This window comes from Ornithodoros turicata, chromosome 4 (assembly GCF_037126465.1).
Source record: "Ornithodoros turicata isolate Travis chromosome 4, ASM3712646v1, whole genome shotgun sequence".
In the NCBI taxonomy this organism is placed as follows: domain Eukaryota; kingdom Metazoa; phylum Arthropoda; class Arachnida; order Ixodida; family Argasidae; genus Ornithodoros; species Ornithodoros turicata.
The window spans coordinates 44,209,937-44,227,363 of record NC_088204.1 but is presented as its reverse complement, the minus strand read 5'-3'; the positions used below and the strand labels follow the sequence as shown (position 1 = coordinate 44,227,363).

Below are 17,427 nucleotides of genomic sequence, written 5' to 3'. Positions count from 1 at the left end.
GTAGCATCATATCGCTAGAGTTACAACTTTTTGGTTTTCCTATAGGCTGTGTAAACACCTGCCAGAAAGCTTTAAATTGATGAGATTTTCTTTTGAAAAGTGTTGATTTTTCTGTGCTTAAGAGCATGGTTTTGATGAATTCTGGTCCCACTCACTGCTATAACGTTCAGATTGTAGGGGGAAACTCGAAGAACACACAGCCTCAACAACACAAAAACATCTATTGGTTAGTTGTAAAAGGTCACCGGGGGGGGAGGGGGAGGTATCTTTATTATGTAAAAAAAATAGGAGGGAAAGGTTAGCTTGAGCCATGGCGGGTTGCTATTCCCAGCAAAGAAAGGCAAACAAAAAGAAAAACAAACCACCAAGGGCAATGCGATGAACATGTACAGTACTGGCATGTGTATGGCTATCAGGTAACAGTTGTGTTAGTGAGCTTCAGGACGTGTCTTTAAGCGGGCCATCGTTGCACAAGAAAGGGTAAATATATTGCGTTTTATGATGTATGGTGCTAATGCCATACAAGCATAGCCCAGGCAAGTTCACGGCAATTAATAAGATAGACCTCAAACAACCGACAAAAACTTGTCTGGTACCTGCTACATTTTAATGTATGTGTTCTCTCATTACCTCGAGCTACGATAATTCATACTTTTGCATACTTCATGTCACCTCCATGTTTAGCTCACAGGTTTCAGTGTATTGAAAAGCTTATTAACTGAACAACATTTTTGCCTAATCAACATTTTTCATTCCCTTGTGAAACCCTCCTACTTGCAGAAGATGGCTTCCGCATGTTGCTGACGCCACCTCTTGAGACACCCTTCTTTGAACATAATGCTCACCTCCAGATGCCTGTCTCCTAAAGAAGGCACCCTTACTGCTTGGGCTTTAGCTGACATCAGACATTTTGTTTTGAGGACTGACGTGTTAAGCTAGTAACCATCGACATGCTTCTTTTGAATATCTCTGCAGTTATTAACTTATGCCTGCTTTCTTGTGTCCCCACTCGTAATAGTGCTTCTTTAGAGGAAAGGCTAAAAAATGTGAGCTGCATCATATATTTGGAGTAATTTATGACAATTTGAACAAAAATATGTAATGACCTGGGGTTTGAATTAATGAGTCTACTGTAATTTGGTGTTCTACACAACGTCTTGCAATTATGCCCATATGAAAAAGTTGCATGCAGGGCCAGTCCATTCGTTTTGCTTCGTTATGCTGCTTCCTTCTGATTTGTTTATTTATGCCTTCAGGGCAGAGCAATGTGATGCTTGATGAACTTTGGCAATTGCTTTTGTACTGCACCATTTTTTGAAACCCGCAAAAAGCGTACTCTGAAAACAACATGACAGGATGCAGTCTTTTCGTGTTGTCTTCAACATTTGCCCATTGCTCAGGGTTGTTTGCCATGCAGTTTGTCCACCAGCTTGCCTGCATTTATGCTGTTCTATCAGTGATTGTAGGTCAAGTTATTGTCATGCAACCACATTATTGATGGAAGTCACTGAAAAGGCTAGTGAGCTGTAGGACTCGAACCCACATCTTCTGGATTACCGGTCCAGGGCTCTACCAATTGAGCTAAGCTAACACACCTCCCCAGTGACTTCCAAGGGTGCGTCATCTGAAGGGACACATTAACTACTCTCTCTCTCACTCATCCTTCTTTCACTCTTACATTTTTGCTCACTCATACACACATTCATACGACGGTATCGACACAAGTGGCAACTGTTGAACATGAGAGAATTAATGTTCTGAGGCTGGAACACATAGAAAGGACAAATACATAAAAATACATTATTGTTTGTTTGTTATGGTCATGCTTCCTGCTTCTAAGACCAGATAGCACTTGTCTTTGCTATACTATCTGAAAGACAAATGAAGAAACACAATGTTGTAACACAATTGTGTTTAATAAAGCTCATGTCTTGCAGCCACAGCAACCATTTTGTTGAGTGAAATGATCAAGCCCACACATGCTCTGTTGTATTTGTTGTTTATTATTATCCTATTATTGTTAAACTAATATTAATAATATAACTAATTATATACTATTATGTTTTATTATTATACTGCATAGTCTTATACCTGGTTGCAGATACCCAGTGCAGGTCTCATCCATCATACAGGCTACAAAGCACACTTTTCGTAAAAGCAAGGGATAGTGGTGTGTGTGTGTGTGGGGGGGGGGGGGGGGTATGTTTATTATATTAAAAAATAGTAGGGAAAGGTTAGCCTCTGCTATGGCGGCTTCCTATTCCCAGGAAAGAAAGAAAAGGGAAAGACAAACCAAAGAAAAACAAGTGGTGTAAGGTTTTTAACAAAAGCTCTGTCTTTTCAATGCAGTCAACTTTTGATTAAACACAAGCATGCGTAATGACAATGAAAACATCATAACCACCAGGCCTATCAACACAACCCCTTTGTTTACATTGACATAATGTATGTCTGTATGTATGCAGGTGTTGGAAGGTGGGTGCAGGAGAAGACTTTCCTCTTGATCTCAGGGCTTTGGGGGAATGGCCCCCCTTTTCGTACATAAGCATTAGACAGGGCACCTTATATTCTTTCATAAGGCATATTTTTACAGGATTTACATGCATTTTGATTACTACAGGTAGCGTCTATTAAATGAGAAGGTTCTGTTATGTGTCATCAATATATTTACTAATAGAATCACTACCCCTCTGATACCAAACATACCTAAATATGGCCTCACATCCTGTGAGTCCTACCAGAAGTCTGCTTACCACAATTAACAATATTGCAGATTAGATTTCAAAAACTGCAGCTGCTACATGAAATAAACTGCCAAAGTGTAAACACCCCATTTAATTGTTACTCCTTTTGTTGTCCACGTCCCATTTCTTTTGGACTTCTTTCGTGAAGGTCCCCAGTCTGAGTATTTTTTCTTTTTTAATTTACTGACACATTGCTCATACACTGATGAAATGTGGGAGTATGAGGCTGCAGCCTGAGTTCATAAACAACAACTGAATTCATAAACAGTTGGTGCTATTGGAGAGCTTTCTTATCGCTAAAGATGAGTTGTGCAGTGAGTAGCTTATTTGCATATGCTCACTAATTAAAGAAATATTGTAACTTTTGAATTTTACTTTGAACACTTTTGGGTAAGTACCTGGGCCTGCTTGCACTAGACTTCTGCTAGTGTCCTAACCTTGAGGAATTCCCTTTGGCGCAGGCTTGCTAGTGCTTGTGTCACATGCTACTGACATAAACTTTCCCATAAGCGAAATGCACTGCCAGAGCTGTGTCAAAGGAAATGCCTCAAGGTTAGCATCCTAGCAGAAGTTTTGTGCAAGTGGGCCAGTACCTCCAGCAAAAAATATTCTGAGAATGAACTGCATTGACACTAAGTGACTTTTTCAAGTTATTAGTTGGATTCTGTTTACATATTTCTTGCGTGAAGCATTGTACAAATGTGCTCTTTGGCTGCTGTCAGTTGTGTGTTCATCCGCGTGGTTCACACATAGGGGGCGGAAATTAAGGGTCACATGGAAGATACACTTCGCTTTTCATTCATCTTCTCCAGTGGCGTAGCCAGCCCTCCAAGGTAGAGGGGCTCGATACATAAAAAAAAAAAAAAATCCCCCCTCCTCCACTGATCCTGGGTACGCCCACAAACTCATGCTTGCGCACACAGCGAGATGAGAGATGAAAATACAGAATATTTGAACGTTTAATAATGAGTTTATATATGGGGTGTCATGAGCTGTGAGGCCGCCTCACGAGATTTCAAGTAGTTTCGATTGAAATACATGTGTCAAGTGTGAACAACACACACTTGTTGCCTGACTGTAGGTCCTCTATGCCCACTCCGAAGGAGAGCTCGATGCAGCGACAGCCAGCCCTCAAAGTCAGTCTCACCCAAAGTGATGCTGCTCGATGACAATTTCTGTCTCTTTACTACAAATATCCAATCATTACATTATTCTTTATTTGACACAATATCATTTTCCTTCAATACAAGTCACGCCACATCTGTCGTTCGATTGACTCGCCTGCAAGTTTGTTGCGGTTGTTGATGTTGCAAAATATAACAAAATTTACAAAAATTCCCTAGAGTATAATAACTATTGGCACCTGTCTACTAGTGTGTGCTGACATTTGTAAGTACTTATTATCTGTATGGAGATATAATAAGTACAACAAGGTCTTCACTTTTGCATTGAAATACAGATAGCCTGTTTGTGTTCCTGCCTTCAGTGTATGTCTCAGCCTTAGCATTACGCACTCTAAAGCAACACATAGCATGACACATCGTATTGACAGTTCAGTACAGTGGATCAATTCTACGCACCCTGTTTACTCACAGCATATGAATTATCAGTGGAGGCTCCTAAATGACAACTGTTTTGATGTGCTTCGAATGTGGGTCGAGGCACATACTAAATCAGACAGGGAAAGAATGACATTGACATTAACAGTGCGACAGGACATACTGTTCCTTGTGTGACAGTTTCCGAACGTTCAAATTAACAGCTGTTGCCCTCTTGCTTCATATGGCGTAACACATTCGCAGTGCTTATTCTGTGGCCCAGACCACAGGATAGGAGCGGGCTTTATTCTGTGGACCAGACCACAGGATAGGTGTTTGTTTTATTTTGTGGACCAGTCCATGCGGCGTCCGCCTCAAGTGTGAAAAAATGCCATGCCATACTTAATCTAACCTAACCATACCTAACCTAACCTAATTTTTAGCAAAAATTCAGCACTTTTTTCTTATTCTGTGTGTGTGCTAGCCGTCGTCGCTGTGGACCAGTCCATGCGGCGTCCGCCGCAGTGTAGAAAAATGTCATGCCATACTTAATCTAACCTAACCAAACCATACCTAACCTAATTGTAGAACGTAAGAAAGGTGTTGTGGCCCTAACCTAACCTAATTTGTAGCAAAAATTCAGCACTTTTTCTTTTTCTGGGTTCTAGCCGTCGTCGCCCAAACATTCCCACACGATATCGTCCACATTCACTGTAACGCGTAGCCAAAAAAAAAAAAAAAATCACTCAAGTCTTGCGCCTGAGATGAAAGGGCAGGCGGAGCGAGAAAAAAAAAAAAAAAACGACTCAACCTGGAATCGAACCCACACGTTCTGATTACCAGCCGGGGATGCTAACCACTACACCACACCACTGTTGCATGACCATATGGCTAATTTCATGGAGGACGGAAATACAGGAGCGGCCCTTCGAACTTTTTGCCATTGGGACGGGCGTGCCAGCTTCGCACTGCATTCTGGGATGCTCCTGTCTACCACGTGACCGCTCACGTGACCCCAAGAGCATGCGCAGGCCAGCTCCCAAAGCAGACGACAGGAGTCGTGATTGCCTTGCAGTTCAGATATCTGCATTGTCATGAACGCCACGCGTCCAGCTTTAGTTGTGTGTGTTCGGAGGTTTACTCTTGGTTTACCCTTCTACTACAAGACCGGTCAGGGTCTGCAGGACAACCACGCAGGACTAGAAACATCATTCGCGGCAGCAATGTTTGTGTGACGACGTGCCGCGTTTTGTGTGTTTGTTGCTGAAGTGGTAAAGCATGCCAGTAATCAAATTTGTACAACGATGGATGAAATCAATCGAATCTGCAGCTGCAGCACAGCGCCAGCTTGCGAAGGAACGATTCAAGATGACTCTCTCACAGAGAGGGGTACGAAACAACCGGTCAAGTACGTGCTTACGAAGGAAACGTTATTCCCGTGACAAAGCTGCTTTCTGTTGAACGACAGCCGCAACCGCGGTAAGAACACGTTAACAAAACGTTGTTTCCGCAGTGGTGCTCACATTTTAAGAGTAAATGACTTTGGAAAAGCACGAAAAGCAGCGCGAGCAACAAAGCGTTGCCAAACCGAAACTTTAGAGAGGATCACGTGGTGGACAGGAAGTAATGGCGCTTTTGACAGGAGCGACCGCCAGAGGGGTCCCACGGAAATCTGCTCTAAACGGCCGCTCCTGTGTTTCCTTCCTCCATGGCTAATTTTGCAGCCACTAATCTTGTGATTCGGTCGGACTGGTCCACAGAATAAAGTCCACCGCCGTCCTGTGGTCCGGTCCACAGAATAAAGTCCCCTCCTATCCTGTGGTCTGGTCCACAGAATAAGCACTGCGTAACACATTCTCCGAATATCTGTCTGGTTTCAACTACAACTTCGTAACGTTCCGTCTCATCTACAGTCCAAGGGGTAGTCAATTTTGACCCACCCTTGCTTGTAATCCAAACACATAGTAAAGAACATCAAAATTACGTGCGTGTTCCAACCTAACCTTGTTCTCCAGTACATTTCACCACCCTCCGCCCCTGCCCTGTGGGCGATGCGTACAGTTTACAAATAGCCACCGTCGGCGTCCGTACAGCAAACGCATCGGGTTTTCGGAGTTTTCTGCTGCCGCTCTTCTGTATCGGTCAGGGTTTGGAACACTGACCTCGATTGTAAAAGGCTGGATCGCGGATAGGGAGCGCGAGCGTGAAGAAACCGGCCGCCATCTTACGGTGCCCACAACAGCCGCCGTTGCGATTATGGCAACTTCTTGCGATTACGGTCGTACCAACCGTACTGGCAAGGTTACAGGGCCTAAACTTATACAGGTGAGTCACTCTTCATCAAGGAATAAATAGGCGTCCATTCTGTACACTTATTTGACCGTTACGAAGTGTTTTTTTGCCCAAAACGAGCACTGGATGCAGGTTGCTTCATCGCTCTTCCGACGTTCAATCGAGCACACTTGCATTTTACCCGGCGGCAAATACAGTTTGAGTGCATAATATGCTTGAAAGAACATGTTACACTACACAGGTAGTGTTGTCATCAATATATGTGCGAACACTCGAGCGCTTTTTTGCATGCATTGCTAGCATGGTACGCGGTGTTCTCTGCGGAAGCAAGTGCCACATTCATTTCTTTGAATTACCTTCGCGCACAAGTTCGGTATTACGTCATAATAAGACCACGATTGTCACGTTTTTTCATGTATTGGTATTGTTTTGTTCCTTGGTTTGATTTGTGACAAAGAATCCTACGTAACGGTGGTGTGGCGCGACTTGAATAACGCCTTTGTGTCTGAGCTGTATCGTCAGCTTGTTACGATAGTAATAATTTGTAGCGTGTCGTGCTATTTGTAGCAGTTTTAAAGCAAAAGTGGTCTCTCAATACAGGTTTCGTCATAAGGGCTGCCAGTGAATAATCTGTGCAGTGTGATACGGCTGGGTGTACAGGTAAGTATCACGTTCCTCATCCACTGGTTTCTACTTTACAGGAAGGAACAACCTCAGTGCACGCAGGTTAGCCTCTCTCAGTTTTGCATATTTTCTTACATGTTCACATCAGAAACACACCTTACACTTTAGGCTCCTTAACCCAGCAATATAATAATTAGAGATTATAATTCTTTTTAGAAGAGTTCCCCATATTCTTTTTAGAATAGTTTTTAATCTTTTTTAATTATTAGAAGATACAGGGATTGTAAACCATGTTTTAAACTGATGTTTTAACATTTGTCCAATGCATTTATTAAACAACATATTCATTTTTAACTGGTTGCACCCAAACCAATGTTCTGATGTATTATTTCCTTTGTTGTCGATGCACCATAAAAATTGGAATAATCATCATCAATGCAGGTTACTTCACAGCTGCCTCGACATACTCAAGAAATGGGTGCAGAACCTGCGTAATGCCCACAAACTTTGACTACCACAGCATCTCCAGAAAGTAAAGGGATATGTGTCACATGGATTTTTTTAAAGGCATTCACAGTATATAATACCTTGTATGAACTGTTGTAGATCTAACCAGCTTCTACAGTACACTCTCAGAAATTAAAACTTGTCAGGGAACTGTGATAATTGTTTCAGTTAATAGGCATGCACATATACGCTATAAGAAGACAATTATTTATTGAGAATGCACTTCTCTGGCTACTCATGTTGTTTAGATCTACTGTTGATCACATTCATTTATCACATATTATATTCTTATATATTATTATTATATTATCATATATTCGATCACATTAAATTTAAAATTTAGCATATATGAGAAAATATCAGTGGGGAAGTTGCTATTCATTGCTCATTCCAACCTAAAATTGAGTGCTACAAATTTAGAGAGCGTACCTGACCATTGTCATTCCTAAAATATATATTGCCATTGTCGCAAGGTCACAAAACAATAAATGTAGCCTTTTGCGACCTCCCTGCACGTTCATTGTATCCTGAAACGCATAAGTGCAAGAAATAAATCTTGAACATGAATAAACTTGATGTTGTATAAACTTGACATAAAATGTTGAATAATATAATGAATGATATAAAATATTGAATAAACTTGAACTCGTATATTCTCTTTACTCATCATCAGTGATCTTCATTACAAAAGCATATCGTGTTAGACTTTTTTGTTTGCGTTTCACAGACTGGGTACACGAGGGCCAGAATGACAAAATCACAACTGTTTCAAGCTCCAAATAGTCCTGTTGCAATTTGAAGACCATACGTGGAGCTGCATTGTTTGGAACATGCTCCACATAACAAGCATGACAAAGTCAGCACTGGATAGCAGGACCCCGTCCCAAAGCAGCTTTTCTCACGCTGCAGTTGTATTCAACAAAAGCATGTGAGTGCTGGAGAAGGACATTCAGTTTGGCACAACCGCGCCTGCAAATAATCAGAACAAATAAAGGAAGAAGCAAACAAACATAGAATGGCTGTACTTCAAAAAGAGATAAGTCCTGTGTCTCAAGGAGGTGTTACCACTTTCTAAGTAACTTAATTGATTAAGCTTACATCACTACCTGATTAACTGTCCTAACGAGCGTGATCTAATTGCGTGACGTATTTAGGGCTGCTTAGGTGTGTCCATATTTGCGAGGCAAAGCACCGCTGTCGTTTACTAAAAGACTGTTTCTGCGGCAATGCTTGATATAAATCATACTAAACCCATACACGACTAAGACAACGGCTGTGATTCTACAGTACGATCTTTTTCTGCCATGCGAGTATATATCATCCCGGACCGTTCTTTATGGAACAATTTTTGTCCAGAACGCAGCACGGGATATTACATACGTGTTTGTTGTTAACCTCACATCGTTTCTTATTGAAATATTGGCTGGGAAACGTACTGTAGTACAATCCCCAGCGCTGCACTGCCGTGACGGTCTAGTTTCGGAATGCAAAACATAACGTAATTAAGAATCGAACGACAGGACACCTGTGAAACACTGTTAGGATACATCAGTACACTGGCACCTTACAAAATTGTGTGATGACAAACAACGATCAACGCCTGCAGCGCAATAAATACTCACAATCTCCGTTGCCTCCCATTGTTTTCTATGGGCGCACACTGCGTTTTAGGGCCTCCCAACATGGCGGCCCGAATGCACGCCTCTCCCCCACGAGCCCCTCTCCCATGCGCGATCCAGCCTTTATACCTTTGTTTTATACATAGAGATCAGTGGTTTGGAACATGGAGGAAGGAAACACAGGAGCGGCCGTTTAGAGCAGATTTCCGTGGGACCCCTCTGGCGGTCGCTCCTGTCAAAAGCGCCATTACTTCCTGTCCACCACGTGATCCTCTCTAAAGTTTTGGTTTGGCAACGCTTTGTTGCTCGCGCTGCTTTTCGTGCTTTTATGCTTTTCCAAAGTCACTTACTCTTAAAATGTGAGCACCACTGCGGAAACAACGTTTTGTTAACGTGTTCTTACCGCGGTTGCGGCTGTCGTTCAACAGAAAGCAGCTTTGTCACGGGAATAACGTTTCCTTCGTAAGCACGTACTTGACCGGTTGTTTCGTACCCCTCTCTGTGAGAGAGTCATCTTGAATCGTTCCTTTGCAAGCTGGCGCTGTGCTGCAGCTGCAGATTCGATTGATTTCCTCCATCGTTGTACAAATTGGATTACTGGCATGCTTTACCACTTCAGCAACAAACACACAAAACGCGGCACACAAACACACACACAACCACAACACACAAACATCGCTGCCGCGAATGATGTTTCTAGTCCTGCGTGGTTGTCCTGCAGACCCTGACCGGTCTTGTAGTAGAAGGGTAAACCAAGAGTAAACCTCCGAACACACACAAATAAAGCTGGACGCGTGGCGTTCATCACAATGCAGATATCTGAACTGCAAGGCAATCACGACTCCTGTCGTCTGCTTTGGGAGCTGACCTGCGCATGCTCTTGGGGTCACGTGAGCGGTCACATGGTAGACAGGAGCATCCCAGAATGCAGTGCGAAGCTGGCACGCCCGTCCCAATGGCAAAAAGTTCGAAGGGCCGCTCCTGTGTTTCCTTCCTCCATGGTTTGGAAATACGCCCGTCGCGTGGAACCGATACGCCGCCGCCGCCCGACACCCCACGGGTCCGTCCGGCGGTCCGCCCGATTCATACATCTACACGCTCTTTTCCACCAAATGAGCGTTTATCGGATGTTTGCTTGCTGCCTAATGACAAATGTGCCCTCAAGGCGGCGTGCGTTAGCGCAGTGTGCATATTGCGTACAATTTCGACACTTCATTTGCGGGAAGGTAAACAGTAAACAGGGTGCCATATGCATCGCTAGTGCGGGAGCATTTCGCACTATTTGGAATGTCTAATTTGAATGTCTGTCACATCCTTCCAGGACAAAACGTGAAAGCGTGCGACGTCTTACAGCGCACCTTCGTGGCTAAGAAGTGGCGCAAACGTCCACAACACAGTACATAGAAAGTGAGCAAAGTGACCTTTTTTGAGCATATGATACATGTGTAAAAGTGTTTCTAGGCTACGCAGTACAGGGCACAGACACAAATGAATCATTATTATTTACTGAGGGCCTTTAAAGGGCTGCTGTTTTAATATTCAAATTTTCAAGTAACATGACACACTGTTGAATTCCACATCTGTCTGTATTTAAAACACTTAGCGAAGGAGTACTACACTATGGTGTTGTTACTATACCAGACTGCGCAATTATGTTCCCAAACAGATCTTGCACAACATTTTTACTATGACTGACTCCGTAGGTAGCATGACTACACTACAGTAAACAAAGTAGAATAAATGAGATATTGCATCACATTTTGACTATTACTGACTCCGTAGCTAGCATGACTGCATAAACGAAAAAATAACATTCGGTTCACTTCATACTTGCAAAAAAATATGAATCTTTCATGAATAGCATGGTATATAACACTACGTAGCAGATATCAAATGACTAGATACAAAGACCAGACAAACTAGAGTTACAGGACATGGATACAGAAAGCATCCATGAAAAGAATAAGTGTACAGACTAGCAAAGTGGTGTCAGTGAACACAGAAATAATAAGTGACTGACAGGTGACTAAATCTCAACCAAACTGGTGTTGATGAGCAAACATAGAACTATAAGGCAGCTATCAAACATGTAACTCAATGAGCGAAAATAGATAGGTAAATTACTGATGCGGGCAGATTCGGCACTTCTTACAGAACCATGGTGCACGTTTCAGTACAGACCTTTGCACTTCTGCACACGCCTCGTGATGCCACATAAGGCACAAGTCACATATGACAGAGGGCTGTTCCCCTAAGCCAGCAGTGCAGGTGTTACACTTCCTTATCATGTGGTCCCTTTTTGTCTTAACTGTGGACTGCACAACTAACCAGGCGTCTTCAGTGAAGTATTTTCTAATGCCTTCTATTTTAGCTTGTTGATCCAACACAGACTCTGGTACTTTGTCAGGTAGTGTTTGCACAGCGTCCTCATCTGGAAGTAAAATGCTTTTGAAGTCACCTAACATATGTATAGGGCTCTTCATTTTGTAAAGCTAAAAAAGAAAGTGTAATTAAAACATCTCCCAGTAAGTACATTGCACATTTCTGTTTATATGGCAAGCCCTGAATCTGGTGCTTTCGTTTACGAAAAACCTGGGTAGTGTTGTTTCTCATGATATTACAGGGTGTCCGAGAAAATGTGTCATTGAATTGTAATAAAAAAAACTACGGCACATAGCTTAGCACTATGGCACATAGCTTAACTAGACATAGCTTAACGCGTCCTGCTTGGACCCGGGACCCTACCTTCCCTCTCTCAATTTTTGGAACTGTCACTTTTTCGACTGTCACTCTGTGGGCTGGGTTTCAAACCTCCTTTTGTCGCACTGACAGTGATGCGCTCAAAAACTCCTCGCGCGTTATACTCAAGTGCCCCGTAGAGCATTATTTTCGGCTATTTTTTCCGATGCGAGAGCTCCTCAATATTGTTAAGAGAAACGGAGGTGACTCAGTCTGTTTATTATCGGGCCAGCACGAGAGGAAGAGACCGCCACCCGTGCCAGAGAACGTCTTCGTCCTCTCACGCTCGCCTATTACCCGTGACAATATTCCTGTCACTTGTCATTAATCTGAGTAAATTTGGCACGCTCTTCACATTGGTGGGGTAAAAAAGTGACCTTTATTGGCAAATTGCCGAGTTCAGTTCGCAAAAATTTACATAATTAAACTTAGGTTACATGGCATGCACATCAGGAGGTTGCAAAAATGTAGTAAGAACAATTGCCGTTGACCGCATGATTTTATGTGGCGTAGTTTTTTTGATTAAAATTCAATGACACGTTTTCGGGGGCACCCTGTATATAAATTTCAATTTTTTTTTTTTTCAGATCAAAGAGTTAATGTCTGAAGTATTTTGTTCTGAATATTGTGTGTGCCAGAAAAGAACAAGGAGATGCGTGGAACTCTATTATACAACTGGGCTCGTTGGCTTTTTGTTCGAGCGCTTCATGCAGATAGCCGAAACGAGCGCGCAGGCACGGCTTGACCGGAGGGGGTTGACTTGCCTACATAACCACTGATCAGGTTCTATCAGTGGTGTCAGTTTCTGTAGCATAGTAATGTGTCTCGTGTTTCACTAAATCTCTTAATCCAGTGATGCCGTAATGCAAAAGAAAAGCCCCAGATTTCAGATGCTACCAGCAAAAGTTTCCAAGGTCCCCAAAATGTTTTGTAAAAGCACTACACAGCTGTGCTCAAAATAAACCGTACAAATGCAAGACCCCATTTTAATGTAGCTAATTTGCGGAGAAAACAAACAATTCATTACTATTATTATATATACGTACCTAGAAGCATTAATCCTTGAAGTGCTTGTTCAGCGAGCTTTTCAGGAACCAGCCATGATAGCATTATTTTTTCTTTATGTTGTGTTTGGAGCTTACTGAATGGCTTCGGTGTAAGCTTTAGCTTGTGTCCCCTCTTACGCACTGGCAACCCGACAACAGTTTTTTCCCTTCCTTTTGGCCGGCCTCTTGTCTTCATTCTCTTGGGCATTTTTATATACTTCAGTTGTTCATAGCAGCTCTTAGGGGTGGGTCTGCACCCGTCTTCACATGAAGAGCTTTGGATGGATGTGGACTGACTCAAAGGCATCTCATTAGGAGGGGCTTCAGTCTCTGCGGTACACAGTAAGAACCCCAGTTCAGTGCCTTCGTCTTTGGTGCTAGCCGTGGTTTCGACTATTGAGTCACCAGCAGCTTCCTGTGCTACATCCATTGCGGTGCATTCCCTATCTATGTCCACTGCGGTGCCTTCCTTATCTTTGTAAACTTCCGTGACCTGCACAATCTCAACATCATTTCCCTCTTCCCATGCCTTTGAAAGTGCCAACAATGCACGTGCTCGTCTAAGGTACTGCTCTCCAGTGACTTCTGAGGCTAACTGTGCCATGTATTTACACGTGGGAAATACTTCTCTGTATTTCTCATGCTGTGACAGTGGCTTCGGTCGTGTGGATGACACTGTCACTTCTGGAGTTTCATCTTGGCCACTATGCTCAAGAAAAATGCGCTGATGTGTGGTGTAATAGCTCCTCGGCCATCTTTCCTTCATCAACTCTTGGTCAAATAATCTGAGCTGCTGCTTTCTTCTGACTTGAAACATATGTTTGCATGGGAGTCCCATGGCTGCCACGAATGTGCAACTACATTTGTCTTTTGTTGTGGTTATGAGCCCACTTGAAGATTTGAACGTACACGCATCTGTTCCATATTCAACTTCTTGTGGTACAGTCTTCATTTGCTTTCTCACAATGTTGAATGCATATGGTGTAAGTACCTTCTGGTACTCCAAGGCATCTGTGTCGGACATTTCTTCAGTGGGTCGTTTGTAAATGCACGACATGGCTTTTTGGTCTCGTTCATTTTTTAAAGCCTTTGTCAGACTGAAGAAGCTCTCGATGAATTCCTCAAGTGTGCTGTGGGTTCTTATCAGGGATTTTAGCTTGCCATTTATGCATTCTAGTCCTTTTGTTAGTTGTGTTGTTAAAGTTGCTGTCCATGAAGTGTGGCCCGGTATACCATTCATATTTAATATTTCTCCAGTTTTTGTTGTAGTATTTCTTCACTGGTGCTGCCACGATGTTATCAAATTCGTCTTGTAATGTTTCAAAGACTTCATCTGACCTTGACATTACCGTTTTCTGTAGGAGCTCTAATGCGCAGTCTCTTTCGCTGGCCGTGATCCCCATCTTGGTACAGCTGACCGCACGGTGAAATGTCTGCAGCGTGTAAAAGACGCATATGATGACATTTGCGCTTGGGATAACATCCCGCTCAAGCATATCTTTATCTGTCATAACGGATCTTGTTTTCTCCCATGCAGGGTTCAACTCTTTGAACTGGACAAACATCCATTCAAGGGCTGTCTTCGTTTGATTCATTAGGATCGAAACACACACAGTCTCGGCTTCACCATTAGAGTCTTCTGCAAGTATTATGTAAACAGGAGCTCTAATATCAAGAAGTTTGTACGTGCACTCTTAGCAATGAACTTCACCACATAGCACGCTCCTAGCCAACCATCATCCCGAATGACAACGTTCTCGCCCCTGATTTGTTGAAAACGGGAGGAGGAGCCTATTTTGTGTTCATTATGCACGGCACAAAATACAGTATTATGTACTATTGAGAGCGTGCGCTTATGAATGCGACATTCGATGAAAGTTACGCCCATCTTGAGTTGCTGGACTCCGAGTGACTGAAGACTGAAAACATGTTCCTACACACACACACACACACACACACATGAGAGGGTAGTTCCATAAGTTTCCGGCCCGACCAACTTTTAATAGTCGTAGAGATGAAACAAGTGTATCACTTTTCGACATAATCACCCTTAACTTCGATGCACTTTTGACACCTTTCAACCAGCATTCTTATACCCTTGAAAAAATAGTCCCAAGTTTTGTCCGCAAAATGCTGGAAAACTGCCTCTTGCACCTCACTATCGTTTTGAAATCTCCGTCCTCTGAGATCCCTCTTCAAGTTTGAGAACAGGAAGTAGTCACTCGGTGTCAAGTCGCCGTAGAGCGCGTTTTTGCGTAAACTTTGTCGCCTTCCTGTCGGGGAAGTGGACACTAGACCAAAGTGATTTTTACACTGAAAGATAGCCCATTAAGTGCTCTTTCTAACGGTATGCTGTTAAAGATTATGAATGATAAAGCTAAGGCGGTATGAGGGAGCAAACCGGGATCACCATTGAAAAATACGCCGATTTCACGGATCGATTTCTCGAAAACCCCACCTTTAATTTTCTCGAAAAAAATATCATGTATTCATCATTCTATTGACTTTCAAGCGGTATAAATTTTGTAGGGACTAAAAACATTTGACAACCATAGCAGAGTGAAAAGGCGACACATGGTACACAGTGACATCTCACAGGCGTACGGCTGGATTAATACACCGCAGGCGTGCGCTAACGTCTGTATATCCACGTTACCATTTATTTCCTGCGTTCCTACATGCAAGCGAATAATCTCAAACTGTTTCTTGTACCGTCGGGCGTATTTCCATTTCCGCAGTCACGAGATATCACGTTAAGAGGACACAGGTTGACAGACAGCTATTTAGTATTTATTCTTTACATGCATGTATTTTACTCTGTGTTCCGCGTACAAAATGTATTTCACATGACACGTACAAGGTGGCACTGGACATCACGAGGCTCGTGGCTCGTGAGTCTATGAATTCACGGGCACAAGATCACAAAATTGAACTAGATGAACTGCATGCATCACGAACCAGCGGGTCTGGACTACGCAATGTTCGGATCCTGAAGCCAGGCCCAATCACTCAGGCGGATACATGTCGATGACGCTTCTTGCTAGCAGGACGTCTTCATTGTCGAACCCTCTATTCCATTTCTTATACCACACGTGGGAGGAACGAATGCCTGCGACGGGACGGACCGTCCCCCACTCCTCCTTTATTGCTTCTCGGAACACCGTGATGTCGCTCGACGGAATTTCCAGCAGGTGCGTTGAGTGATTTTTCTCTTTGAGAACACGGACGAAATCAGCAGGTGTTCGAATAGCTGCAGCAACTGTACACCGCAGGTTGTGTAAGCTTGCCATATGTTTCAAAGAACCGCCAACACCATCGCAATGATTTTTGCCGTGACCACAAGCAGAATACAACCATCTCACTAGCAGCCTGTTCTTCGTCATCTCTACAGCTGATACCTATTCTTGAAGTGCGCAGCTGCACCGTCTGAGATATAGATGAGATGCGTGAACACAGGTCGAATTTCTTCCAGGGCCTCAACTATCCTGTCCAGGGCTAGAAGTGCGTGCGCCGTGTCATGGGACATGTCGTCGCTCACCGTTGCGAAGCTCGTTGTCGACACAGGTGTTGTTGCCACGCAAGTGAATAAAGAAATTTGATCTGTTTTCCAGTACCGTCCCTGGACCTCGCTTGATAGATTCATTTCATTGACCAGTTTTCGGCAAAATCAAAGTGCAACACGACATGACATCGTTCGACAAGATATTTTTCGTTCCAGATGGTGTTCCTCTGGACGTTGCGTATGTGTTCGTGCTTGATGTAAACAGCTGTGCATTTCCTGACTTCCTTAAGAAATTGTGGTGCTTTTAGCGTCTTCGTTATGAGGTCTCCATTTTCCCAGACTGCTCGTTTAACGTCGTCGTCCCGCTGTATCTTCAATTTCTGCAGAGAAATCTTTTTGGCCCCTGCGCAACGTGTGCAGTCTTGGGAAAAGCAGGCATCTTGTATCTCATCACACAAAGACGTCGTCTTTAGGTCCTCTCCCTTTAGCTGCGCGGATGAAGCACTGTTGATACCTGCGATGACCAAGTCGAAATTCGCACAGTACGAGCACACATACTGCTGTTGACGTGGGACTGTCTGCACCCACTTGGGCCGGAGTGTATAAAACTTGGTTATTCCCATCTTGATACACGAGTAGTAAAGAGGGTTGTCCCATTAAACCGCTGTCCAGTACGTTCCATGGGTGTCTGGTTCGAACCCCACAGCGTCTGGGACACCGTCGCGTATTTTCCCTGCGCGGCGCCAGTGCGGAGGCTTGTCCGCGCGCTTATCGGCGAGGGGAGGGCTGCGTGCGCGTTTACCCTCTCACATTTTT

General features: G+C 43.4%; 1 long non-coding RNA gene across 1 annotated transcript; it reads left to right on the top strand.

Moving 5' to 3' along the window:
• The first annotated feature begins 15,912 nt into the window (after positions 1–15,912).
• Positions 15,913–16,719, top strand: LOC135393073 (uncharacterized). Its single transcript, XR_010422430.1, has 2 exons — positions 15,913–16,300; positions 16,582–16,719. It is a non-coding gene; the product is annotated as an uncharacterized LOC135393073 (long non-coding RNA).
• The last annotated feature ends 708 nt before the right edge of the window (positions 16,720–17,427 follow it).